General features: G+C 45.9%; 1 long non-coding RNA gene across 1 annotated transcript; it reads right to left on the bottom strand.

Moving 5' to 3' along the window:
* Positions 1–217: 217 nt before the first annotated feature.
* Positions 218–4,836, bottom strand: LOC134957003 (uncharacterized). The gene is made up of 4 exons (XR_010186370.1): positions 4,794–4,836; positions 4,462–4,582; positions 3,507–3,641; positions 218–448 (listed from the first exon to the last, which is right to left on the bottom strand). It is a non-coding gene; the product is annotated as an uncharacterized LOC134957003 (long non-coding RNA).
* Between the last annotated feature and the right edge of the window lie 22,234 nt (positions 4,837–27,070).

Here is a 27,070-nt window from a genome sequence, read left to right as displayed (position 1 = left end):
ACCCTCCCGTCTGATGCCTAAACCTAACCCTCCCCTGCAGCCTAACCTCCACCAGGGGTGCCTAACCCACCCTATCCGCAGCCTAACCCTAACATGCCCCCACCTGCAGCCTAACCCTAACCCCCCACCTGACGCCTAAACCTTACCCCCCCTGACACGTAAACCTAATGCTCCCTCCCCTGCAGCCTAACCACACCCCCTACCCCCGTGCCTGATGCCTAAACCTAACCCCCCTTGCCCAGCCCTAAACCTATGATCATGGGGATATGGGCGTCGGTATCCTTGACCATTCGTAGTTCCATCGGGATCCCAGTGTCAGTATTCTGACTGCCGTAGACGTGACAGCTGGCATCTTTACCGCATCTCCTAATAGGTAATGCATATGTCCCAACATTTGGAGCATGTGTCCGCAGCTCTCCTCCCAGGGCAGCTATTCAGGGATCACCCACTGCATGTAGACGAAGAGGAAGAGATGAAAAATCATTGTTAGTGGATGAACAAGCAGAGAGACAAACTGCAAACAGTGGTGTGGTTGTGTAGAGAGAAAAATCTCTATGTAAATATGTTACTCTAACTACTGAGGACATGGAAAATGCCTAAAATAAGGACAATTATCCAAAAGGGCCCATTGTTTTTATACAATACACACATTGGGGGGATAAGTTCTCCCTTATAGTAATTAGTGGGTACCTTCAGAAAAGAAATGTGACCAGTAAATAATAAAAGCTATAAATTGCTAACATTTAGTGGTTAATACAATTAGGTACGAGTTACCATTCCTGCGCCATTTCAACAGCATCTAAACTCACACCCTTTTGGCCAGATTCAGCCTATGGGGCTACCGGAAAGTGCAGCTGTTGTAAGACAAACTCGCACCTAATTAAACTTACCCCTTAGTTGTTAAATGTGATAAAATAGTAAAATATAATGGTGTAATTGTGTGCCTGATTCAGTTGTGGTTGTTGAAGCAATCACTGCTCCAATCTTGCCGTTCACAATTGCATCGTGAGTCTGAGCAGTCATAGGCTGAGCAAGTCTCCTAGACACAGGAGGCTCTCCAGCAGCAACACAGGTCACAATGGGTAATTTATGCACGCACATGGAACGGCGTTTGAACGGACCTGACACGCCTGTATACAGTTAGCCACCCCCGTTACCACCTCAAACGTTGACTTCCTGTCAATCACTTTGCAATGGGATCCTCTATGTAAGCTTGATTTCATTTTGTGCGCAGTGCAGCTTACACGCATGCACAGTGAAAAAGCATTGAGCCACTTGGTGCAACAGCAGCTCTGCATCCGCATCTGAATCAGGCCCCCTGAGTGGTAAAGAGAAGGATTCTGGGGAAAGGACTATGGGGGTCATTCCGAGTTGATCGCTAGCTGAAAATGTTCGCTGCGCAGCGATGAAGCAAAAAAAATGTCACTTCTGCGCATGCGTATGCGGAGCAATGCGCATGCTCGACTTACTTACACAACGGCTGATGCAGTTTTACACAAGGTCTAGCGAAGCTTTTCAGTCGCACTGCTGGCCGCAGAGTGATTGACATGAAGTGGGCGTTTCTGGGTGTCAACTGACCGTTTTCAGGGAGTGTTCGAAAAAACACAGGAGTGCCAGGAAAAACACAGGCGTGGCTGGGAGAACGCAGGGCGTGTTTGTGACATCAAATCCGGAACTGAACAGTCTGAAGTGATCGCAAGCTAGGAGTAGGTCTGGAGCTACTCTAAAACTGCACAATTTTTTTTTGGAGTCGCTCTCCGATCCTTTCGTTCGCACTTCTGCTAAGCTAAAATACACTCCCAGAGGGCGGCGGCATAGCGTTTTCACAACTGCTAAAAACTGCTAGCGAGAGAACAACTCGGAATGACCACCTATGTCTCCTTTATTATATGTAAAGATAGGGAAACAGTCACACATCAGTTATACCATTCTGTACCATTTCATCATTTGGTTATTCTATGGGGGATATGTATTAAGCCCTGCAGAGTGATAAAGTGGAGAGAGGTAAAGTACCAGCCAATCAGCTCCTAACTGCCATGTTACAGACTGTGTTTGAAAAATGACAACTAGGAGCTGATTGGTTGTTAGTTTATCTCTCTCCACTTTATCACTCTCCCAGGCTTTGTACACCTGCCCCCCGTTCATTGATATACTGTAAATGTCAGCCATATCACTATCTCCCCCGATCTGTATTGTTCTTCCCCCGATCTGTATGTTCTGTATCATGCTCTCCCCACCCTTCCTGTTTTTCTGTATTACAGTATGTACTACATCTCACAACCCCCAAAAGTGTATGTCCTTCCTCCATATGTACTATAGAGTACGCCACAATTTCTATGTTTTTGTATTGTGCTCCCTCACCATCTGTATGTGGTATACCAAGTTGCCCCTTCTGCATGTTTTGTATTGTCCGCTCTCCCCAACCATAGACCCTATGGGGGTCTTTCCGACCCGATCGCAGCATACTTTCGTTCGCACAGCTGAGACTGGGTCACTACTGCACATGCGCAGGGGCCGTCATGTGCACGTGCGTTGTTGCGAGCAATGACGCTGACTACAAAGAAAGCAGTGGCAGCAGCGACCACAAGAAGATTGACTGCAGGAAGGCATTCCGGGGCGGCAACTCACCGTTTGGAGCCATTTTCGGGGAGTGGTAAGGAAAACGCAGGCGTGTCCAGGTGAACGGAGGGCGGATGTCTGACGTCAAAGCCGTGCCTATCATCGCTGGTTCCGTCGCACAGGGTAAGTATGTCCAGGGCTGGTCTTGTTTTGCAGGAAACTTTTTTAGCATAGCAGGGCTGCACAAGCGATCGCAGCCCTGCTATGCTAAAATATACTCCACCATGGGGGTCATTCCGAGTTGTTCGCTCGCTAGCAGATTTTAGCAGCATTGCACACGCTAGGCCGCCGCCCTCTGGGAGTGTATCTTAGCTTAGCAGAATAGCGAACGAAAGATTAGCAGAATTGCGAATAGAAAATTCTTAGCAGTTTCTGAGTAGCTCCAGACCTACTCACAGATTGCGATCAGCTCAGGCCGTTTCGTTCCTGGTTTGACGTCACAAACACGCCCTGCGTTCGGCCAGCCACTCCCCCGTTTCTCCAGACACTCCCGTGTTTTTTCCTGGCACGCCTGCGTTTTTCCGCACACTCCCAGAAAACGTCCAGTTGCCGCCCAGAAACACCCACTTCCTGTCAATCACACTCCGATCACTTCAACGATGAAAATTCTTCGTTCGGACGTGAGTAAATCTACTAAGTTTTGTGCTAAAATACTTACCGCATGCGCACTGCGTACCATGCGCATGCGCATTTTTGCCTTAATCGCTCCGTTGCGAAAATCGTCAACGAGCGAACAACTCCGAATGACCCCCATAGGCGGAGATTAGTTGATCGCACCAGCAGCAAAAAGTTGCTTGCTGCGATCAACTCGGAATGAGGGCCTATGTTTTGACTGTGCTCTCAATACCCCCCACCACACACACAATTACACAAGTATGGTAACTTACCTCCTGCATGCTATTCTCCAGTCACTAATTCCTCTGCGACCCCTCCCGTCGTCTTCAACTGACACTTTGCAGATCTCTTTGCCGGTCACCCGACACTCTGCAAATCTCTTTGCCAGAACTTTGCCAAATGATGATCTAAATAACCAGAAATCCTGGTCAAACATACTATGTGTATAATTACAGTTATATTCACATGGTCGACCATGTTATGGTCGACAGTCATTAGGTCGACCACTATTGGTCGACATTGACATTGTCGACATGGACACATGGTCGACACATGAAAATAGTCGACACATGAAAGGTCGACACATGAAAAGGTCGACATGAGTTTTTTAACTTTTTTTTCTTTTGGGGAACTTTTCCATACTTTACGATCCACATGGACTACGATTGGAACGGTAAAGTGTGCCAAGCGAAGCGGTAGCGGAGCGAAGGCACCATGCCCGAAGCATGGCGAGCGGACGCGGTGCACTAATTGGGGTTCCCAGTCACTTTACGCAAAAAACGACACCAAAAAAAGTCAAAAAACTCATGTCGACCTTTTCATATGTCGACCTTTCATGTGTCGACCATTTTCATGTGTCGACCATGTGTCCATGTCGACCATGTCAATGTCGACCAATAGTGGTTGACCTAATGACTGTTGACCATAACATGGTCGACCATTCATACCGGAACCGTATAATTATACTACTATATTTTGTTACGTACTTTAATTTTTATTCATTTGCAATTTATCTATTTTATTGACTTTTTATCCAAAACCCAAGATCCTTTCTCATAGAGACCCAAGTTATCTGCCCCAGGTTTTATCTTCCCTAGTGCTAGGATCATGTTAGTATCATACACTTCAGACCTCATCACAGCAGCAAATTTGTTCTCTAATGGACAAAACCATGTGCACTGCAGGTGGGGCAGATGTAACATGTGCAGAGAGAGTATGGTAACTTACCTCCTGCATGTTATACTCCAGTCATTGCTACCTCTGCGACCCCTCCTGTCGTCTTCAACTGGCACTTTGCAGATCTCTTTGCCGGTCACCCGACACTCTGCAAATCTCTTTGCCAGATGATCTAAAAAACACAAAAGACTATCATTAAGCATAGTACTAGTTTAAGTATAATAAAATGTCCATAAGTCAACCAGTTTCCCAATTTTCCTTAAACCAAACAAGATACTTTCAAAGTTATCAATATCCCATTTATCTATTTTATTAACTTTTTCATCCCAAATCCACGATCCTGCCGCATAGAGACCGAGGTTATCTGCATCCCCTGTACTTACCTCCTCCTACCTGTCTTCCTGCGTGGAAACTGGAAATGTTAGCAGCTCTAGGTAGAATGTTACAGGAAGAAGCATTGTGATGTCACGGGCTAGTGATGTCACAGGCTAGGTGTGATGTCACAGTAACCAACAGCAAAGCTACAGAGTTACAGCTATCTTACATAAACATTTTCTACATCAATTACAATTGGATATACATGAGTTTCTAGTTAAAAAAAAAATGAGACTAGTGTAGAAAATGAAGTATAAGGCAATGTTGTACAGAGTGCCTTAATATATAGGTAAAGGGAAAACATAAGTGACAGGAATTTCTAGACTAAATCACTGCTTATATTTTATAAGGAAATAAAGCTCTTTATCTAAGAGACTGAATTAATCATTTTCCGTTATGTGTGAGTGTGTATATATATATATATATATATATATATATATATATATATATATAAGTAGCATGGGTCCGGCACTCCACGATGGTTTCCATTAGTGCATCGGTGCCTTCACATGTACAGCGTGTACAAACATATAGTTACCCAGGTGCGGCACTCGATGTCTCACAAGAACAGTCTGGAGATCAATACTGTTTCAACAACGTTTCAATGCTCGCAAGCACTATCGTCAGGTTTATTAGAAAAAATAAGACATAACATACCTTAAATACACGTGCACCCGTGGAACACGCCGCGCCGGCAGCTGAGGGAAAACCCTCCTCTTTTTCGGCCACGGCTAATTACGTCATTCTAAAGTGACACCCATCACCATGACAACATATACACATTTAAAATAACGGACCTGTAATTGCAAAAATACATGATTGATATATTTAGAAACAAACACCTCTCCTTCGACTACTCACATTAACATATATTAATAAATGATTCATACAATAGTTCTTTATCCAAAACAACTAAAGCTCAGATATTCATTTAGTCCCCGCGGGGCTACTACATCCAGCCGGTGAATCCATTGCACCTCTCTCTGGATTAGCAAACGATTCCTATCACCACCTCTGACTGGTTTTTTTACCCAGTCAATCATTCTATATTTGATACTTGCGATGGAGTGTTTAAACTCTGCGAAGTGGCGTGCAACAGGTTGCTCTGATCTCGTGTTACTATTCAATGCTGCTCTTATTGCAGATCTATGTGCCGTCATACGATCCTTAAACCTCCCCTGTGTCTTCCCTATATATGAAAGACCACAGGGGCAGATTATTTGGTATACCACATAACTCGAGTTGCAAGTAAGATGGTGACGGATAAGAAATTTCTTACCCGTATGAGGGTGATAAAATGAATCACCAGGTATCATATAGCTACAAGTTGTACACCCACATTTAAAACAACCTAAAGCCTTTCTAGAAAGAAAATGTGCCGGTTTATTTTCTTCATAATTACCAATATCAGCCCGTACCAGTAAATCTCTAAGGTTTTGACCTCTAGTATAACATGGCATGGGGTCTACATCAACAAAAGGTAGTTGTTGGTCTGATTTAATGATATGCCAGTTATTTCTAATTGCAGTATTAACCTCTCCTGATTGGGTATTAAATTGGTTCACTATCGGCATCCTCTTATTCTGTTGTTTCTTAACTGTTTTATTCAATAACACCTTTCTGTCTAATTTCTGAATCTTATCTCTAGTCTGTATTAACAATTCTCTGGAATAACCCCTTATTGCTAGTTTCTCTATGAGTGTATTTATTTGTTCTTCAGCCACTTCACTGTTGGAATTAATCCTCCAGATGCGTAGCATTTGAGAATAAGGTAATGAATTTTTTAATTTGACCGGGTGACAGCTATTATACTGTAACAATGTATTCCTGTCTGTAGTTTTTATATGTACAGATGTTTCAAATTGATTGCCGATCAATTTAATAGCCACATCTAGAAAGTCTATGCAATCTTTACTCATGCGATACGTCAATTTAACCTGGTTTTCACTAGCATTATTAGCTTCAATCAGTTTCACTAACGATTCCTCAGACCCCAACCAGATAATGAATAGATCGTCTATAAAACGAGTGTACAGTGCAATATTAGACGATATTATCGGATCTGTAAAGAACATCTCATGTTCGACCCCAAACATAAATATGTTTGCTATTGCCGGAGCTACTGCTGAGCCCATTGAACAGCCACTTAATTGGATATAGTATTTTTTATCAAACAGAAAATAATTCTTTTTCAAAATAAACTCCAACAATTCCAAACAAAAATCAATAAATGCCAAATCCAAAGTGTTATTCTCCATCAAAAATCTTTTAACTGCAACTAAACAAACATCATGTGGGATTATTGTGTATAAACTGACTACATCCGCGCAGACCATCCAGGAATTCTCCGGGATATCACGTAATGCAGTCAGTTTATTCAGAAACATGGTAGTATCTAACAAAAAATTCTTATGCTGCTGAACTAAGGGTTGAAAAATACTATCTAAGTATGTGGAAATTGGCTGTGTAAGAGAGCCCCTAGAAGAGACAATAGGGCGTCCCGGTGGGGGGGTTAGCCCCTTATGCACTTTAGGTAGCGTATAAAATAACGGTGTCACTGGGTGCTTAGGTAACAATACATCAGCCAATTTCTGTTCAATAATTTCTTTCTGAACGGCATTCCTCAAGATGTCTCCTAATTCTTTACAAAAGGTGTCCACTGGGTCCCCACTTAATAGTTGGTATGTTTTCACATCCATCAACTGTCGTAGAATTTCACCGCGGTAGTCCTGAATGTCCTGGAGGACAATTGCCCCTCCTTTATCCGCCGGCCGTATAATTACATTAGTATTCCTAGAAAGGGATTCCACTGCTCTTCTCTCCTCTGGAGACAAATTGGGATGAATCTCTTTAGGACCTTTCGTAATGTCCTGTACCCCTTTATCAACTATACGCATAAAAGTCTTGAGGCTGGCATTATTAGTGTTGGGGTCAAATACTGATTTTGGTACTATTTTTCTCAGTTGTTCCGGAATGGGTCTCTTTGGTTCCACTTGTTGTAATGGATTAGATCTATGAAAAAATTCTTTGATCTTTAATTTTCTAAATAGTTGGTACTTCTCTTGCTGCCATTTAAAATCGTCAAAATACGTAGTCGGGATATATGACAATCCTTTACTCAATAATGAGCTTTCTGCAGTAGATAAATCGTATGAAGATAGATTAATAATTATTTCTTTCGTGTCGTGGGTGGCTTCTTGGCGGGGTTTGAGCCTTTTGCTTTGGCCCCCCCTCCTTGTTCTTTTTTCTCTTTTGCAGATAACTTTGCTCTTGTTTGTGCTCCTAAAGGGGCCATCCCAGATGTAGAAGCTTCTGAGTCACTATTTGTGCTGTTAAATTCTTGTGAAGATGATTCTCCATGTATATCTTTCCTCTGGGCTCTACGGAAGAATGGTCGTCTGTTACCATTATTCCTACCCCCTGATATCCATTGGTACACAGTGTGTGATTCATAGTCCTGCTGTACTTTAGAGAACTTTTCTCTTTTAAATTTTAATAGATCACGTCTATAAGAAGCTACTTGGTTTTCCAATTTCTTTATCCAGTCGCCTTCTGCGTCAGTGCTTAATGTAGCTACATGTTGTGTCTCAAATCGTTTGATTTTTTCCATCAGCAGTACTTGTTCTTTTTTGGCAAACTCAATAATCAGGAGCATTAGGTCAAATGAACAGCGGTTCAATATACCGATCCATTTCTTGCAAAATTGCGGATCTTGTCTCCCCACAGTTGGACCATTTTTCATGCGTAGTCCTCTGGGTATGATCTTAGCTCTATAATGGTCACTAAGTGACATGGCATGAAAATGGAAGTCTATTTCCTTTCTTTTCATTTTCCATAATTCCTTATATAGGATGTCACAGGTGACTGCCTCTGGTTGTTTATTAAGGCACTGTGATTCCAAGATAATTTCAGCTTCGGCATCTGAGAACCCAAAAATCTCGCTTCCAGAAAATAATGCTGGATTAAAAGGATACTCTGTTTCCAATTCACCACCTTCCGCCATATTTAAATAATGAATTGTTATTCAGTAACAACAAAATTTGTCATATATCCAAATAGGTTTGTTTCACTAAACAATGTCAATTATCATTCCTGTGAGAAATCTCTCTTTCATAAATCACCACCAACTCAAAAACCACACAGTCCGTTTCCAAAATAACACCCAGTGTCTAGGTGCAAATCCAAATCAAACAACGGGTCAACCTGTATACCGATATTTTTTAGTTATCGGGTGCCATGACTGTTAGGACTGTATGCACAATCCATTCAAATAGAAGTAGCATGGGTCCGGCACTCCACGATGGTTTCCATTAGTGCATCGGTGCCTGTACACAGCGTGTACAAACATATAGTTACCCATGGTCATGGTGATGGGTGTCACTTTAGAATGACGTAATTAGCCGTGGCCGAAAAAGAGGAGGGTTTTCCCTCAGCTGCCGGCGCGGCGTGTTCCACGGGTGCACGTGTATTTAAGGTATGTTATGTCTTATTTTTTCTAATAAACCTGACGATAGTGCTTGCGAGCATTGAAACGTTGTTGAAACAGTATTGATCTCCAGACTGTTCTTGTGAGACATCGAGTGCCGCACCTGGGTAACTATATATATATATATATATATATATATACAGAGAGAGATAGCTATACTAACTACAGGTTGAGTATCCCATATCCAAATATTCCGAAATACGGAATATTCCGAAATACAGACTTTTTTGAGTGAGAGTGAGATAGTGAAACCTTTATTTTTTGATGGCTAAATGTACACAAACTTTGTTTAATACACAAAGTTATTACAAATATTGTATTAAATGACCTTCAGGCTGTGTGTATAAGGTGTATATGAAACATGAATGAATTGTGTGAATGTACACACACTTTGTTTAATGCACAAAGTTCTAAACAATATTGGCTAAAATGACCTTCAGGCTGTGTGTATAAGGTGTATATGTAACATAAATGCATTCTGTGCTTAGATTTAGGTCCCATCACCATGATATCTCATTATGCTATGCAATTATTCCAAAATACGGAAAAATCCCATATCCAAAATACCTCTGGTCCCAAGCATTTTGGATAAGGGATACTCAACCTGTATACTATCCCATCAAACCAGGAAACTCGCGAATTATACAGTTCTGTGGCTGGCTGACCTCAAGTCTGCATTTCACCTGGTTTAATCAGCCACAGAACCTGTGTAACTCATAAGCGTATAAAGAGGAGAAGAAATAAGAGTTGTCTTTTTTTGTGGCGCACTAGGAATGTATTATTCAATACCAGCGTATATAAAATTGTAAGGCGGGCCCCCAAGGTGACATTCACAGGGAATAGGTAATGATATCCACTCGACTTGTTCACACCCGCTGGACGTGTTGGAAAGAGGTTGAGTGGACAGTGAACTTGACTGTGCCCTGTGGCACCACGTGGCACCATTGTACTGACAGCCGGACTGCTGAGAACAGAACCTGGAGGGTACATAACTTTTTGGTTTTCAGTTAATCTCATGACACTCCACCCAAAGCTACTCTTCTGGTTATCCTATCAGCTAGGACCAGTGGCGGAACTAGCAAGTGGTGGCCACAGGTGCAATAAATTGCCCCCTCTCATCCCGTCCAAGTCCACTCCCCTCCCCCCAACTCCAAATTAGAGATTCTTTGCATGCTTCCGTATAAGAGATATATATATATATATATATCTATATACACACACACACACACACACACACACACACACATATACACGGTGGTGCATGTATACATTTTTTTTAGATGTGCTGTGTGCTCGCGCCGAAGGATTATGCACTGCAAAAAATGGGTGTGGTCACATGGAGCATGGCCAATGAAAATAGGGGGCGTAATACACATGACCCAAATAGTGCAGTGCCAGATATGCCCCCCACGGTGCTAGATATGCACCAACGGTGCCAGATACACATATGCCCCCACATTGCCAGATACACATGCCCCAACAGTACTTGCCCCCACAGTGCCAGATACACATATTCCCCCATGGTGTCAGATATGCCCTCATAGTGCCAGATATGCCCCCACATTGCCAAATACGCATGCCCTCATAGTGCCAGATACACATATTCCCCCACATTGCCAGATACACATGCCCCCACCGTGCCAGATATGCCCTCATAGTACCATATATGCCCCCACAGTGCTTGATATTCCCCCACAGTGCCAGTTTAGATATTTTTACCTGCACATTGCCTGGTGGTTTTATGCGCATTGCCAGGGTTTTTACATGTTGTGTCATGCTTGTTCCCAGTGGTTTTATGCTCTGGGATCCATGCTCGTTGGCACGGGGAATGTTTGTTGCCTAGGGAATGCTCATTGCTTAGAAGTAGCTAGGAATGGCCACTGACCATCGATGTTCTCCATCAATGGTGAGCATCGATGGATAAACCACCGATGGCCATCCCTAGCATTTGCATTTGCTGGTGGGCACTAGCCCGCCATCACTATAATGCTCTCCCCTTCCATCCTCCCTCACCTCTGTACTTCGCTCGGCTGGCGGTGATTTCAGGAATGACGCTATCGCGTCATTCACTGGGTCGGCCGAGCAGCGTAAGGAGGAGGGAGAGGGGCCCACCGCTGTCAAAAGGCCAAAGCCAGCCGCATTTTACCTCTTCACTGGCATGCCACTGAAGAGGTGAAATGCCGCTGGCTTTGGGCCCCTTGACAGCGGTGGGCTCCAGTGCAAGGCACTGCTTGCACAGGCGGTAGTTCCACCACTGACTAGGACAACAATGAAGGTGACTCCATAACATTTCTTCCATTGTTTTTCCATATCACAGAAACATTGCATGTGTGTTACAGGTGACCATCCTAATCATCTCTCCTTCACTTCACAGTAATGTCATTGTTAGTGATACATTATTTAGATCAAGCATCAAAAGGAAACTTAGGTATAAGAGTCTGGCCGTCATATCACTTATTGCATGACGACCTTGTGCCTGCGCTGTACTGTATGTAGATGGAGCATTTGGTTTTGCTAATGACTTACATAGACTCCATAAGAGGCAGTGGCGTAACTACTGCCCCCGCAGTCCTCGCGGTGGCTTGGGGGCGAGGGGCTGCGGGGGCGCCACTGATTACAGCAGACTGACATGCGGACGAGCGCCCGCATGTCAGTCTGCTTTCTCCTTCCCGCCGCCGCTTGTTGGAGGGACACGGACGGCACAGCGTGTGCCTCTCCTGTGTCCCTCCTGCATCATCTCCGGCGGCCGCGGGTCTAATAGGGGGAAGTGCCGTCCGTGAGCTCTAATTGGCTCACGGACGGCACTTCCCCCTATAAGACCCGCGGCCGCCGGAGATGATGCAGCAGGAGGGACACAGGAGAGGCGATCTGTGCCCTCCGTGTCCCTCCAATAAGCGGCGGCGACGGCGGCACTGGGGGGAATATCTGGCACTGGGGGGGGGGGATGTCTGGCACTGGGGCATATATGGCACTGGGGGGGAGATCTGGCACTGGAGCATATATGGCACTGGGGGGGGATATCTGGCACTGGGGGGGGGGATGTCTGGCACTGGGGGGGATATCTGGCGCTGGGGGGGGATGTCTGGCACTGGGGCATATATGTCTGGCACTGGGGGGGATATCTGGCACTGGGGGGGGGGATGTCTGGCACTGGGGCATATATGGCACTGGGGGGGGGATGTCTGGCACTGGGGGGGGGGATGTCTGGCACTAGGGGGGATATCTGGCGCTGGGGGGGGGATGTCTGGCACTGGGGGGGAATATATGGCACTGGCGGCATATCTGGCACGGGGGGAATATCTGGCACTGGGGGCATATGTGGCACTGGGGGGGGGATGTCTGGCACTGGGGGGGATGTCTGGCACTAGGGGGGATATCTGGCACTGGGGGAATATCTGGCACTGGGGGCATATGTGGCACTGGGGGGGAATATATGGCACTGGCGGCATATCTGGCACGGGGGGAATATCTGGCACTGGGGGCATATGTGGCACTGGGGGGGAATATCTGGCACTGGGGGCATATGTGGCACGGGGGGGGGGTATATGTGTACCTGGCACATGGGGGGGGCTATATTTGGCACCGGGGGCATGTGAGTACCTGGCACCGCGGGGGAATATCTGGCACTGGGGTCATATGTGGCACTGGGAGCACAGCCCTAGCAACAAGGACTACCTCCTAGCAACGAGCATGACACCCAGTGCATGAAACACCTGACAACGAGCATGACACCCAGTGCATGAAACACCTGGCAACGAGCATGACACCCAGTGCATGAAACCCCTGACAACGAGAAGGTAATTGAAAAGTAATTAGAAGCCTTACTGTAGGACTTAATGTGTAATGGGCATTACGGTGTGTGGCATAATGTATCACGGACATTGCGGTGTGTGTCATAATGTGTCACAGGCATTACGGTGTATGGTATACTATATCGCGGGCATTGTGATATGTGGTATAATGTCTCAGGGTCATTGCAGTGTGTGGCATAATGTATCACGGACATTGCGGTGTGTGTCATAATGTGTCAGGCATTACGGTGTGTGGTATACTATATCACGGGCATTGTGGTATGTGGTATAATGTCTCAGGGTCATTGCAGTGTGTGGCATAATGTATCACGGACATTGCGGTGTGTGTCATAATGTGTCAGGCATTACGGTGTGTGGTATACTATATCACGGGCATTGTGGTATGTGGTATAATGTCTCAGGGTCATTGCAGTGTGGCATAATACATAACGGGCATTGCGGTGTGTGGCATAGGGTATAAAGGGCAGGGCATTGCGGTATGTGTCACAGGCATTACGGTGTATGGTATACTATATCACGGGCATTGTGGTATAATGTCTCAAGGTCATTGCGGTGTGTGTCATAATGTGTCACAGGCATTGTATGTGCTATAATGTATCAGGGGCATTGCAGTGTGTAGCATAATGTATAACGGGCATTGCGATTCCTGTCATAATGTGTCGGGGGCATTACGGTGTGTGGCATAATGTGTCACAGGCATTACGGTGTGTGGCATAATGTGTCACAGGCATTACGGTGTGTGGCATAATGTGTCGGGGGCATTATGGTGTGTGGCATAATGTGTCATGTGCATTATTGTGTGTGGAATAATGTCTAAGGGCCATTGCAGTATGTGGCATAATGTATACTGGGCATTACTATAAGGAGGAAAAATGACAAATAATGTAAGGGGCATGAATCAGGATTATTTTTCTTTCCTGTGGTGGCTAACGTCTGGGCGTGCAGGTTGCAAAACTGGGGTATAAGGTAGTCTTTTCCTGCAATACCACGCCCCTTTATGAGAAACCACGCCCATTCCAACAAAACCACGCCCCTTTTTTTGCAGCGCGCGTCGAAGGCGCGCGCATATTTATCCCTTTCTTGCTCCCGATTATGCGGCGGGTGGGGGTGGGGGGGGGGGGCGCCAACGAATTTTTTGGCTTGGGGGAGAAAAATTTCTAGTTACGCCACTGATAAGAGGGCATGCCGATATAGCATATTGTTGAATGTTAACATGTATAATCTTAAATTCCATCTATAAATGTTCTGTTGTGAGACTTCCAATATGCTCAGAATATTGCTACTGTGACAGATGATTTAGTATATACTAGCTGGAGTACTCGGCATTGCCCAGGATTTTAAGAAAGTCTGTTTACAAAAATAAATGTAAATATTAAACACAGTATAAATAACATTGTAGATAGCTGAATACCCGTGCTGCTGGCCCACCCCTAGGGGTGCTAGTGGTGTGTTACCCTCACAGTGGCCCTCATTCCGAGTTGATCGCTCGCAAGGCGATTTTAGCAGAGTTACACACGCTAAGCCGCCGCCTACTGGGAGTGAATCTTAGCTTCTTAAAATTGCGACCGATGTATTCGCAATAATGCGATTACTAACTACTTAGCAGTTTCAGAGTAGCTCCAGACTTACTCTGCCTGTGCGATCATTTCAGTGCTTGTCGTTCCTGGTTGACGTCACAAACACACCCAGCGTTCGCCCAGGCACTCCCACCGTTTCTCCGGCCACTCCTGCGTTTTTCCCGGAAACGGTAGCGTTTTCAGCCACACGCCCCTGAAACGCCGTGTTTCCGCCCAGTAACACCCATTTCCTGTCAATCACATTACGATCGCCGGAGCGAAGAAAAAGCCGTGAGTAAAAATACTATCTTCATTGTTAAATTACTTGGCGCAGTCGCAGTGCGAATATTGCGCATGCGTACTAAGCGGAATTTTACTGCGATGCGATGAAATATACCGAGCGAACGACTCGGAATGAGGGCCAGTGTTTGTTCCCAGAATGTAAGTCATATGTGTAGCAAGTTTGGTGTAAATTGCTCCAGGCATTCCAGAGTTATGCTGACTGCTGAAAAACTCTGTGCTGCTGCCTCACCCCTAGGGGTGTCTTACCCCCACAGTGTTTGTTCCCAGCTTGCAAGTCATATGTGAACCAAGTTTGTTGTAAATTGGTCCAGGCATTAGGGAGTTATGCTGTCTCCTGACATACTCTGTGCTGCTGTCCCACCCCTGGGGGTGTTTTACCACCACAGTGTTTGTTCTCAGCTTGCAAGTCATATGTGAACCAAGTTTGTTGTAAATTAGTACAGGCATATTCAGGAGTTATTCTGTCTCCTGACATACTCTGTGCTGCTGTCCCACCCCTAGGGGTATCTAACCCCCACAGAGTTTGTTTGCAGATTATAAGTCAGATGTGTACCAAGTTTGGTGTAAATTGCTCCAGGCCTTCCAGAGTTATGCTGTCTCCTGATATACTCTGTGCTGCTGTCTGCCACCTAGGGGTGTTAGGGATTTCTAATTGTTTTAGCTGCCTTCGCCGTGTTTTAATATGCTTGTATGTAAAATTTAATGATTGTCACTTGTAAACTGTGGATTTGTATAGAAAGACAGAATGACGGATTTTGGCTTTTATATAGTAGATACACTTAGAGTTACTTTGATATGTGACTGTCATACTTGGCAACATTTTATAACAAGTTCCAGGGATGCTTGGTGGCTGAGCCCAGTGCATGGTGGAATGTCATGTGCGGATCTGTCTAGGAGGTCCTTGGTGCACTACAACTCCCATCGTGTCATGTTTACTGGACTTCATTATAATGTGATGATTTGTTTTTAATTCATGTTACTCATGTTCCATACATTTTCATTTATACCACTTAATGTGCACATAACACAGTGTTTATAGGGCCTAATTCAGACCTGATCGCTCTCTAGCGTTTTTTGTAGCTCTGCCATCAGGTCAGAACTGCGCATGCGTGTGCACCGCAATGTGCAGACACGTCGCACAGGTACAAAGCGGTTCGTTGCTCTGCGATGGGTTTGTGCAAAGAATCCATTCGCATGGGCGATCGCAAGGAGATTGACAGGAAGAAGGGATTTGTGGGTGTCAACTGACCGTTTTCTGGGAGTGGTTGGAAAAACGCAGGCGTTCCCAAGCGTTTGCAGGGCGGGTGTCTGGCGTGAATTCCGGTCCCGGACAGGTTGAAGTGATCGCAGTGGCCGAGTAAGTTCTGGGCTACTCAGAAACTGCACAAAATCTTTTTGTACCGCTCGGCTGCACATGTGATTGCACACATGCACAGCTAAAATACACTCCCCGGTGGGCGGAGACTATGTGAACGCAGGACTGCAAAAAACAGCTAGCGAGCGATCAGGTCTGAATTGGCCCCATAGATCCTCCAGAAACCCCATGGGGCTGTTTTACTGGTCCATGTCAGGTTTGGCCATCCAAGTGTAATGTCCACCCACAAACAAACACATGACATTTACGGTGCCGAAAACTTGAACTAAATTGTGGGGTGCTAGTGTGAATCAGGTTCGGGTGATCAGAGCGGCAAACCTGCTTTACCTCTCAGACACAATGACAACACAAACATAATATAGTATCCAACTCCATTTTATTATCCTAACAAAATTTACAAGTGGCAGGTAAACAGGAAACTGGCGCACAATTGAAGCAGGCTGGTTATGGCTTCTAAATAACAGTCTCAAGTAACCAGCGTTAGCAATACAAGTAGCAGGTAAGCAGGAACTTGTGCACGATTAAAGCAGGCTGGTTATGGCTATTAAACGACAGTCTCAGGTAACCAGCGTTAGCAATACAAGTAGCAGGTAAGCAGGTAACTTGTGCACAATTAAAGCAGGCTGGTTATGGCTACTAAACAACAGTCTCAGGTAACCAGCGTCAGCAATACAGGTAGCAGGTAAGCAGGAACTTGTGCACGATTAAAGCAGGCTGGTTATGGCTATTAAACGACAGTCTCAAGTAACCAGCGTTATCAATACAAGTAGCAGGTAAGCAGGTAACTTGTGCACAATTAAAGCAGGCTGGTTATGGCTACTAAACAACAGTCTCAGGTAACCAGCGTCAGCAATACAGGTAGCAGGTAAGCAGGAACTTGTGCACGATTAAAGCAGGCTGGTTATGGCTATTAAACGACAGTCTCAGGTAACCAGCGTTAGCAATACAAGTAGCAGGTAAGCAGGTAACTTGTGCACAATTAAAGCAGGCTGGTTATGGCTACTAAACAACAGTCTCAGGTAACCAGCGTCAGCAATACAGGTAGCAGGTAAGCAGGAACTTGTGCACGATTAAAGCAGGCTGGTTATGGCTATTAAACGACAGTCTCAGGTAACCAGCGTTAGCAATACAAGTAGCAGGTAAGCAGGAACTTGTGCACGATTAAAGCAGGCTGGTTATGGCTATTAAACGACAGTCTCAGGTAACCAGCGTTAGCAATACAAGTAGCAGGTAAGCAGGTAACTTGTGCACAATTAAAGCAGGCTGGTTATGGCTTCTAAATAATAGTCTCAGGTAACCAGCGTTGGCAATGCAGGTGGCAGGTAAGCAGGTAACTGGTGCACAACTGAAGCAGGCTGGTTATGGCTTCTAAATAACAGTCTCAGGTAACCAGCGTTAGCAATACAGGTAACAGGTAAGCAGGAACTTGTGCACGATTAAAGCAGGCTGGTTATGGCTATTAAACGACAGTCTCAGGTAACCAGCGTTAGCAATACAAGTAGCAGGTAAGCAGGTAACTTGTGCACAATTAAAGCAGGCTGGTTATGGCTTCTAAATAATAGTCTCAGGTAACCAGCGTTGGCAATACAGGTGGCAGGTAAGCAGGTAACTGGTGCACAATTGAAGCAGGCTGGTTATGGCTTCTAAATAACAGTCTCAGGTAACCAGCGTTGGCAATACAGGTGGCAGGTAAGCAGGTAACTGGTGCACAACTGAAGCAGGCTGGTTATGGCTTCTTAACAACAGTCTCAGGTAACCAGCATCAGCAATACAGGTAACAGGTAAGCAGGAACTTGTGCACAATTAAAGCAGGCTGGTTATGGCTTGTAAACAACAGTCTCAGGTAACCAGCGTTCCTTAGTAGCGGATAAATGCATTAACATTAGCTTTCACACTGCTGGGCGGAGCTTGCATAAAAAAGAACTATCAGTACCAGCATTCCTTAATAGCAGATAAATGCATTAACATTAGCTTTCACACTGCTGGGCGGAGCTTGCATAAAAAGAACTATCAGTACCAGCATTCCTTAATAGCAGATAAATGCATTAACATTAGCTTTCACACTGCTGGGCGGAGCTTGCATAAAAAGAACTATCAGTACCAGCATTCCTTAATAGCAGATAAATGCATTAACATTAGCTTTCACACTGCTGGGCGGAACTTGCAATAAAAGAACTATCAGTACCAGCATTCCTTAATAGCAGATAAATGCATTAACATTAGCTTTCACACTGCTGGGCGGAGCTTGCATAAAAAAGAACTATCAGTACCAGCATTCCTTAATAGCAGATAAATGCATTAACATTAGCTTTCACACTGCTGGGCGGAGCTTGCATAAAAAGAACTATCAGTACCAGCATTCCTTAATAGCAGATAAATGCATTAACATTAGCTTTTACACTGCTGGGCGGAGCTTGCATAAAAAAAACTATCAGTATCAGCAATTCTTAATAGCGGATAAATGCTTTAACATTAACTTTCACACTGCTGGGCGGAGCTTGCATAAAAAAGAACTATCAGTACCAGCATTCCTTAATAGCAGATAAATGCATTAACATTAGCTTTCACACTGCTGGGCGGAGCTTGCATAAAAAGAACTATCAGTACCAGCATTCCTTAATAGCAGATAAATGCATTAACATTAGCTTTCACACTGCTGGGCGGAGCTTGCATAAAAAGAACTATCAGTACCAGCATTCCTTAATAGCAGATAAATGCATTAACATTAGCTTTCACACTGCTGGGCGGAACTTGCAATAAAAGAACTATCAGTACCAGCATTCCTTAATAGCAGATAAATGCATTAACATTAGCTTTCACACTGCTGGGCGGAGCTTGCATAAAAAAGAACTATCAGTACCAGCATTCCTTAATAGCAGATAAATGCATTAACATTAGCTTTCACACTGCTGGGCGGAGCTTGCATAAAAAGAACTATCAGTACCAGCATTCCTTAATAGCAGATAAATGCATTAACATTAGCTTTTACACTGCTGGGCGGAGCTTGCATAAAAAAACTATCAGTATCAGCAATTCTTAATAGCGGATAAATGCTTTAACATTAACTTTCACACTGCTGGGCGGAGCTTGCATAAAAAAGAACTATCAGTACCAGCATTCCTTAATAGCAGATAAATGCATTAACATTAGCTTTCACACTGCTGGGCGGAGCTTGCATAAAAAGAACTATCAGTACCAGCATTCCTTAATAGCAGATAAATGCATTAACATTAGCTTTCACACTGCTGGGCGGAGCTTGCATAAAAAGAACTATCAGCACCAGCATTCCTTAATAGCAGATAAATGCATTAACATTAGCTTTCACACTGCTGGGCGGAGCTTGCATAAAAAGAACTATCAGTACCAGCATTCCTTAATAGCAGATAAATGCATTAACATTAGCTTTCACACTGCTGGGCGGAGCTTGCATAAAAAAGAACTATCAGTACCAGCATTCCTTAATAGCAGATAAATACATTCACAAATATATAAGGGCAGTCTACCCCCTTTTACAATATTCCAAAACAAATATGCGGGGCACAGCACTAGTGGGGAGCCTCTTCCCCTGGAATACAATATATTGCCCCCAGATTACAGAGTCTTTGCAGCAGAAGGGGTTAAGCCGGGCACATACAAATGAGGGGAGCGCAACTCCTAATTATCTAAACTTGCGGGGGTATTGTGATGAGGGGAGCCCACCCCTTTTATTATTAATTGTCTCACCGGGGCACTCATGAAGGGCAACCTACCCACTTAGTAAATATGTTCCCCAAATGCAGAGTTCATGCAGCGGAAGGGGTTAAATACCGGACACAGGGGATCTTAGGGGTGTCTACACCTTTTTTCAAATACTATGTCCCCTATTAGCAGAGTTTTTGCAGCGGAGGGCACAACAGGGGCAGAGTAGGGCAGCGGAAGGGCGATCAGGGTCTCACCACCTGCTGCGGCACTTCTGCCACCTCCGATGCTCCGCTTCTTCATTCCTTCTGCCGGCGATGTCCTCTTCTGCTCCGGTCCCCGCCGTCCTCTCACTGGTCTCCAGCCGCAGGTCCGCGCCGTCCTCTCACTGGTCTCCAGCGGCAGGTCGCTTTTCTCCGTGCAGCAGGCTCCGGTCCGCGCCGTCATCTCCCACGCTGGGGTCTTCTCGGGTCCTCGCCGTACTCCAGCCGCCAGGGGTCCTCGCTGGGGTCTTCTTCTCCGGGGTCGTCCTTCGCGGTGCCTGCGCGCTTCTCGCCACTCCAGCGGCCGCTTTTCTTCCTGATCCAGGGGATGGGGGTCTTCACTGCTCTGCTGAACGAGCTGCGGTTCCTCCGTTCCAACGCTCCAGTCTCTCGGCAGCGGCGGCTCTTCTCCGCACTCCATCCCCGCTGGCCCTGACGCGGCCAGCTCTTCCCCTCTGCAGCAGGGTCTCCAGTCGTCTTCAGCGCCGACGATCTCCATGGCGTGGCAGGCGGCTCCTCTTCTTCCCCAGGCAGGTCATCACGTCAAATCCCGGTGGTGGCTGAGCTGGGCAACAGACTCACTTGAGCAGAGGCTCCTCACTTCAGGCTCCCGGATACTACATGGCTCCACTTCCCCAGGTACACTTTCCCATCCTCCAGGGTCTCTTTCTCCTGTGCTGTGAGGCTTCTTTTAAGGGTCCTGGTGCTCCTCCACCTCCCCTCTCCTCTATGATGACTGGCTCCCGGGGCCCCAGCAACAGACTACCCCCTGGTCACTCTGCCCTACAACCCAGGGGACCCAATCAGCTGGGGACATGTTTCCTAGACTTTTTATGTTGCTGGGTAAGAAGTGACAGGACCAGAGAATTGGCGGCAAAATCCCTGTCCCAATCTGACAGGGTCACATAAAGTTCAGCCCACGATCTACTCTGGGACTTGTAGTTCCACAATGTAAACAAAAAAAAAAAAATCACAAGGGGATCTCCATGGTGCAATAGCTTCAGGGTATTACATTCTCCCCCCTAAAATTATACGTGTCCTCACGTATACACCTTAACACTATACATCGGTTAACATAAGCCTTGAACTGGGTACAGCTCTGTTGGCAAACAAGTCATTGTGTCTGGAGCACAGGCCCGCCTGCGATTCTCTGATCCTGTTCGTGACGCCAAAAATTTATGTAATGTCCACCCACAAACAAACACATGACATTTACGGTGCCGAAAACTTGAACTAAATTGTGGGGTGCTAGTGTGAATCAGGTTCAGGTGATCAGAGCGGCAGACCTGCTTTACCTCTCAGACACAATGACAACACAAACATAATATAGTATCCAACTCCATTTTATTATCCTAACAAAATTTACAAGTGGCAGGTAAACAGGAAACTGGCGCACAATTGAAGCAGGCTGGTTATGGCTTCTAAATAACAGTCTCAAGTAACCAGCGTTAGCAATACAAGTAGCAGGTAAGCAGGTAACTTGTGCACAATTAAAGCAGGCTGGTTATGGCTACTAAACAACAGTCTCAGGTAACCAGCGTCAGCAATACAGGTAGCAGGTAAGCAGGAACTTGTGCACGATTAAAGCAGGCTGGTTATGGCTATTAAACGACAGTCTCAGGTAACCAGCGTTAGCAATACAAGTAGCAGGTAAGCAGGTAACTTGTGCACAATTAAAGCAGGCTGGTTATGGCTACTAAACAACAGTCTCAGGTAACCAGCGTCAGCAATACAGGTAGCAGGTAAGCAGGAACTTGTGCACGATTAAAGCAGGCTGGTTATGGCTATTAAACGACAGTCTCAAGTAACCAGCGTTATCAATACAAGTAGCAGGTAAGCAGGTAACTTGTGCACAATTAAAGCAGGCTGGTTATGGCTACTAAACAACAGTCTCAGGTAACCAGCGTCAGCAATACAGGTAGCAGGTAAGCAGGAACTTGTGCACGATTAAAGCAGGCTGGTTATGGCTATTAAACGACAGTCTCAGGTAACCAGCGTTAGCAATACAAGTAGCAGGTAAGCAGGTAACTTGTGCACAATTAAAGCAGGCTGGTAATGGCTACTAAACAACAGTCTCAGGTAACCAGCGTCAGCAATACAGGTAGCAGGTAAGCAGGAACTTGTGCACGATTAAAGCAGGCTGGTTATGGCTATTAAACGACAGTCTCAGGTAACCAGCGTTAGCAATACAAGTAGCAGGTAAGCAGGAACTTGTGCACGATTAAAGCAGGCTGGTTATGGCTATTAAACGACAGTCTCAGGTAACCAGCGTTAGCAATACAAGTAGCAGGTAAGCAGGTAACTTGTGCACAATTAAAGCAGGCTGGTTATGGCTTCTAAATAATAGTCTCAGGTAACCAGCGTTGGCAATGCAGGTGGCAGGTAAGCAGGTAACTGGTGCACAACTGAAGCAGGCTGGTTATGGCTTCTAAATAACAGTCTTAGGTAACCAGCGTTAGCAATACAGGTAACAGGTAAGCAGGAACTTGTGCACGATTAAAGCAGGCTGGTTATGGCTATTAAACGACAGTCTCAGGTAACCAGCGTTAGCAATACAAGTAGCAGGTAAGCAGGTAACTTGTGCACAATTAAAGCAGGCTGGTTATGGCTTCTAAATAATAGTCTCAGGTAACCAGCGTTGGCAATACAGGTGGCAGGTAAGCAGGTAACTGGTGCACAATTGAAGCAGGCTGGTTATGGCTTCTAAATAACAGTCTCAGGTAACCAGCGTTGGCAATACAGGTGGCAGGTAAGCAGGTAACTGGTGCACAACTGAAGCAGGCTGGTTATGGCTTCTTAACAACAGTCTCAGGTAACCAGCATCAGCAATACAGGTAACAGGTAAGCAGGAACTTGTGCACAATTAAAGCAGGCTGGTTATGGCTTGTAAACAACAGTCTCAGGTAACCAGCATTCCTTAGTAGCGGATAAATGCATTAACATTAGCTTTCACACTGCTGGGCGGAGCTTGCATAAAAAAGAACTATCAGTACCAGCATTCCTTAATAGCAGATAAATGCATTAACATTAGCTTTCACACTGCTGGGCGGAGCTTGCATAAAAAGAACTATCAGTACCAGCATTCCTTAATAGCAGATAAATGCATTAACATTAGCTTTCTCTATCGTCCTTGTGGATGCTGGGGTTCCTGAAAGGACCATGGGGAATAGCGGCTCCGCAGGAGACAGGGCACAAAAAGTAAAGCTTTCCGATCAGGTGGTGTGCACTGGCTCCTCCCCCTATGACCCTCCTCCAGACTCCAGTTAGATTTTTGTGCCCGGCCGAGAAGGGTGCAATCTAGGTGGCTCTCCTAAAGAGCTGCTTAGAGAAAGTTTAGCTTAGGTTTTTTATTTTACAGTGAGTCCTGCTGGCAACAGGATCACTGCAACGAGGGACTTAGGGGAGAAGGAGTGAACTCACCTGCGTGCAGGATGGATTGGCTTCTTGGCTACTGGACATCAGCTCCAGAGGGACGATCACAGGTACAGCCTGGATGGTCACCGGAGCCGCGCCGCCGGCCCCCTTGCAGATGCTGAAGTAAGAAGAGGTCCAGAATCGGCGGCTGAAGACTCTGACAGTCTTCTAAAGGTAGCGCACAGCACTGCAGCTGTGCGCCATTTTCCTCTCAGCACACTTCACACGGCAGTCACTGAGGGTGCAGGGCGCTGGGAGGGGGGCGCCCTGGGAGGCAAATGAAAACCTTTTTTGGCGAAAAATACCTCACATATAGCCCCCAGAGGCTATATGGAGATATTTAACCCCTGCCAAGATTCACTAAATAGCGGGAGACGAGCCCGCCGAAAAAGGGGCGGGGCCTATCTCCTCAGCACACAGCACCATTTTCTCTCACAGAAAGCCTGGAGAGAAGGCTCCCAGGCTCTCCCCTGCACTGCACTACAGAAACAGGGTTAAAACAGAGAGGGGGGGCACTGATTTTGGCGATATTGAGATATATATAAAGATGCTATAAGGGAAAACACTTATATAAGGTTGTCCCTATATAATTATAGCGTTTTGGTGTGTGCTGGCAAACTCTCCCTCTGTCTCCCCAAAGGGCTAGTGTGGGTCCTGTCCTCTGTCAGAGCATTCCCGGTGTGTGTGCTGTGTGTCGGTACGTGTGTGTCGACATGTATGAGGACGATGTTGGTGAGGAGGCGGAGAAATTGCCTGTAATGGTGATGTCACTCTCTAGGGAGTCGACACCGGAATGGATGGCTTATTTAGGGAATTACGTGAGAATGTCAACACGCTGCAAGGTCGGTTGACGACGTGAGACGGCCGACAAACTATTAGTACCGGTCCAGGCGTCTCAGAAACACCGTCAGGGGCGTTAAAAACGCCCATTTACCTCAGTCGGTCGACACAGACACAGACACGGACACTGAATCCAGTGTCGACGGTGAATAAACAAACGTATTTCTCATTAGGGCCACACGTTAAGGGCAATGAAGGAGGTGTTGCATATTTCTGATACTACAAGTACCACAAAAAAAGGGTATTATGTGGGAGTGAAAAAACTACCTGTAGTTTTTCCTGAATCAGATAAAATAAAATGAAGTGTGTGATGATGCGTGGGGTTACCCCGATAGCAAATATTGGCGTTATACCCTTTCCCGCCAGAAATTAGGGCGCGTTGGGAAACACCCCTTAGGGTGATAAGGCGCTCACACGCTTATCAAGTGGCGTTACCGTCTCCAGATACGGCCGCCCTCAAGGAGCCAGCTGATAGGAAGCTGGAAAGATATCCTAAAAAGTATATACACACATACGGTGGTTATACTGCGACCAGCGATCGCCACCAGCCTGGAGATGCAGTGCTGGGTTGGCTTGGTCGGATTCCCTGACTGAAAATATTTTATTCATATAGAGCATTTAATAGGATGCATTCTATATATATGTACGTGAGATGCACAGAGGGATATTTGCTCTCTGGCATCAAGATAAGTACGTTGTCCATATCACCCAGAAGATGTCATGGACACGACAGTGGTCAGGTGATACAGATCCCATACGGCACATGGAAGTATTGCCGTATAAAGGGAAGGAGTTAGTCGGCAACAGCTGGGAAATCCAACCTTTTTACCCCAAGTTACATCTCAGCTGAAAAAGACACCGTCTTTTCAGCCTCAATCCTTCCTTTCCCATGAGGGCATGCAGGCAAAAGGCCAGTCATATCTGCCCAGACATAGAGGTAAGGGAAGTAGACTGCAGCAGGCAGTCCCTTCCCAGGAAAAGAAGCCCTCCACCGCGTCTGCCAAGTCCTCAGCATGACGCTGGGGCCATGCAAGCGGACTCAAGGTGGGGGGGTAGTCTCAAGAGTCTCAGCGCGCAGTGGGATCACTCGCAGGTTGACCCCTAGATAGTACAAGTATTATCCCAGGGGTACAGATTGGAGAGTCGAGACATCTTCTCCTCGCAGGTTTCTGAAGTCTGCTTTACCAACGGCTCCCTCCGACAGGGAGGCAGCATTGGAAACAATTCACAAGCTGTATATCCAGCAGGTGATAATCAAAGTACCCCTCCTACAACAAGGAAAAGGGTATTATTTTTCCACACTATATTGTGGTACTGACGCCAGACGGCTTGGTGAGACATAGTCTAAACTGAAATCTTTGAACACTTACATAAAAGGTTCAAATCAAGATGGAGTCACTCAGAGCAGTGATAGCGAACCGGAAAAAAGGGGACTATATGGTGTCCCTGGACATCAAGGATTACCTCCATGTCCAAATTTGCCCTTCTCAACAAGGGTACCTCTGGTTCGTGGTACAGAACTGTCAATATCAGTTTCAGACGATGCCGTTTGAATTATCCACGGCACCCCGGGCCTTTTACCAAGGTAATGGCCGAAAAGATGTTTCTTCAAAGAAAAAAGGCATCTAAATTATCCCTTACTTGGACGATATCCTGAAAAGGGCAAGTTCCAGAGAACAGTTGGAGGTCGGAAGAGCACTATCTAAAGTAGTTCTACGACAGCACGACTGGATTCTAAATATTCCAAGAATCGCAGCTGTTTTCCGACGATACGTCTGCTGTTCCTAGGAATGATTCTGGGCATAGTCCAGAAAAAGGTGTTCCTCCGGGAGGAAAAAGCCAAGGAGTTATTCGACCTAGTCAGAAACCTCCTAAAACCAGGCCAAGTATCAGTGCATCAATGCGCAGGAGTCCTGGGAAAAATGGTGGCTTCTTACGAAGCGATTCCATTCGGCAGATCTCAGGGGATTTGCTGGACGAATGGTCCGGATCGCATTTTCAGATGCATCAGCGGATAATCCTGTCTCCAAGGACAAGGGTGTCTCTTCTGTGGGGGCTGCAGAGTGCTCATCTTTTAGAGGGCAGCACACTCAGCATTCAGGACTGTGTTCTGGGGACCACGGATACCAGCCTGAGAGGCTGGGGAGTAGTCACACAGGGAAAAAAATTTCCAAGGAAGTGTGGTCAAGTCTGGAGACTTCTCTCCACATGAATATACTGGAGCTAAGGGCAATTTACAATGCTCTGAGCCTAGGAAGACTCCTGCTTCAAAGTCAACCGGTGCTGATCCAGTAGGACATCATCATGGCGGTCGCCCACGTTATCAGACGGGGCGACACAAGAAGCAGGAGGGCAATGACAGCAAGGATTCTTCGCTGGGCGGAAAATCATGTGATAACACTGTCAGCAGTGTTCATTCCGGGAGTGGGCAACTGGAAGATTTCCTCAGCATAAATGAATTCCACCCGGAAAAGTGGAAACTTAATCTGGAAGTTTCCACATGATTGTAAACCGTTGGGAAAGACCAAAGGTGGTTATGATGGCGTCCCACCTGAAGC

This window comes from Pseudophryne corroboree, chromosome 9 (genome assembly GCF_028390025.1).
Source record: "Pseudophryne corroboree isolate aPseCor3 chromosome 9, aPseCor3.hap2, whole genome shotgun sequence".
In the NCBI taxonomy this organism is placed as follows: domain Eukaryota; kingdom Metazoa; phylum Chordata; class Amphibia; order Anura; family Myobatrachidae; genus Pseudophryne; species Pseudophryne corroboree.
Note: the sequence above shows the minus strand (reverse complement) of the source record. Positions and strands in the feature narration are given on the sequence as shown.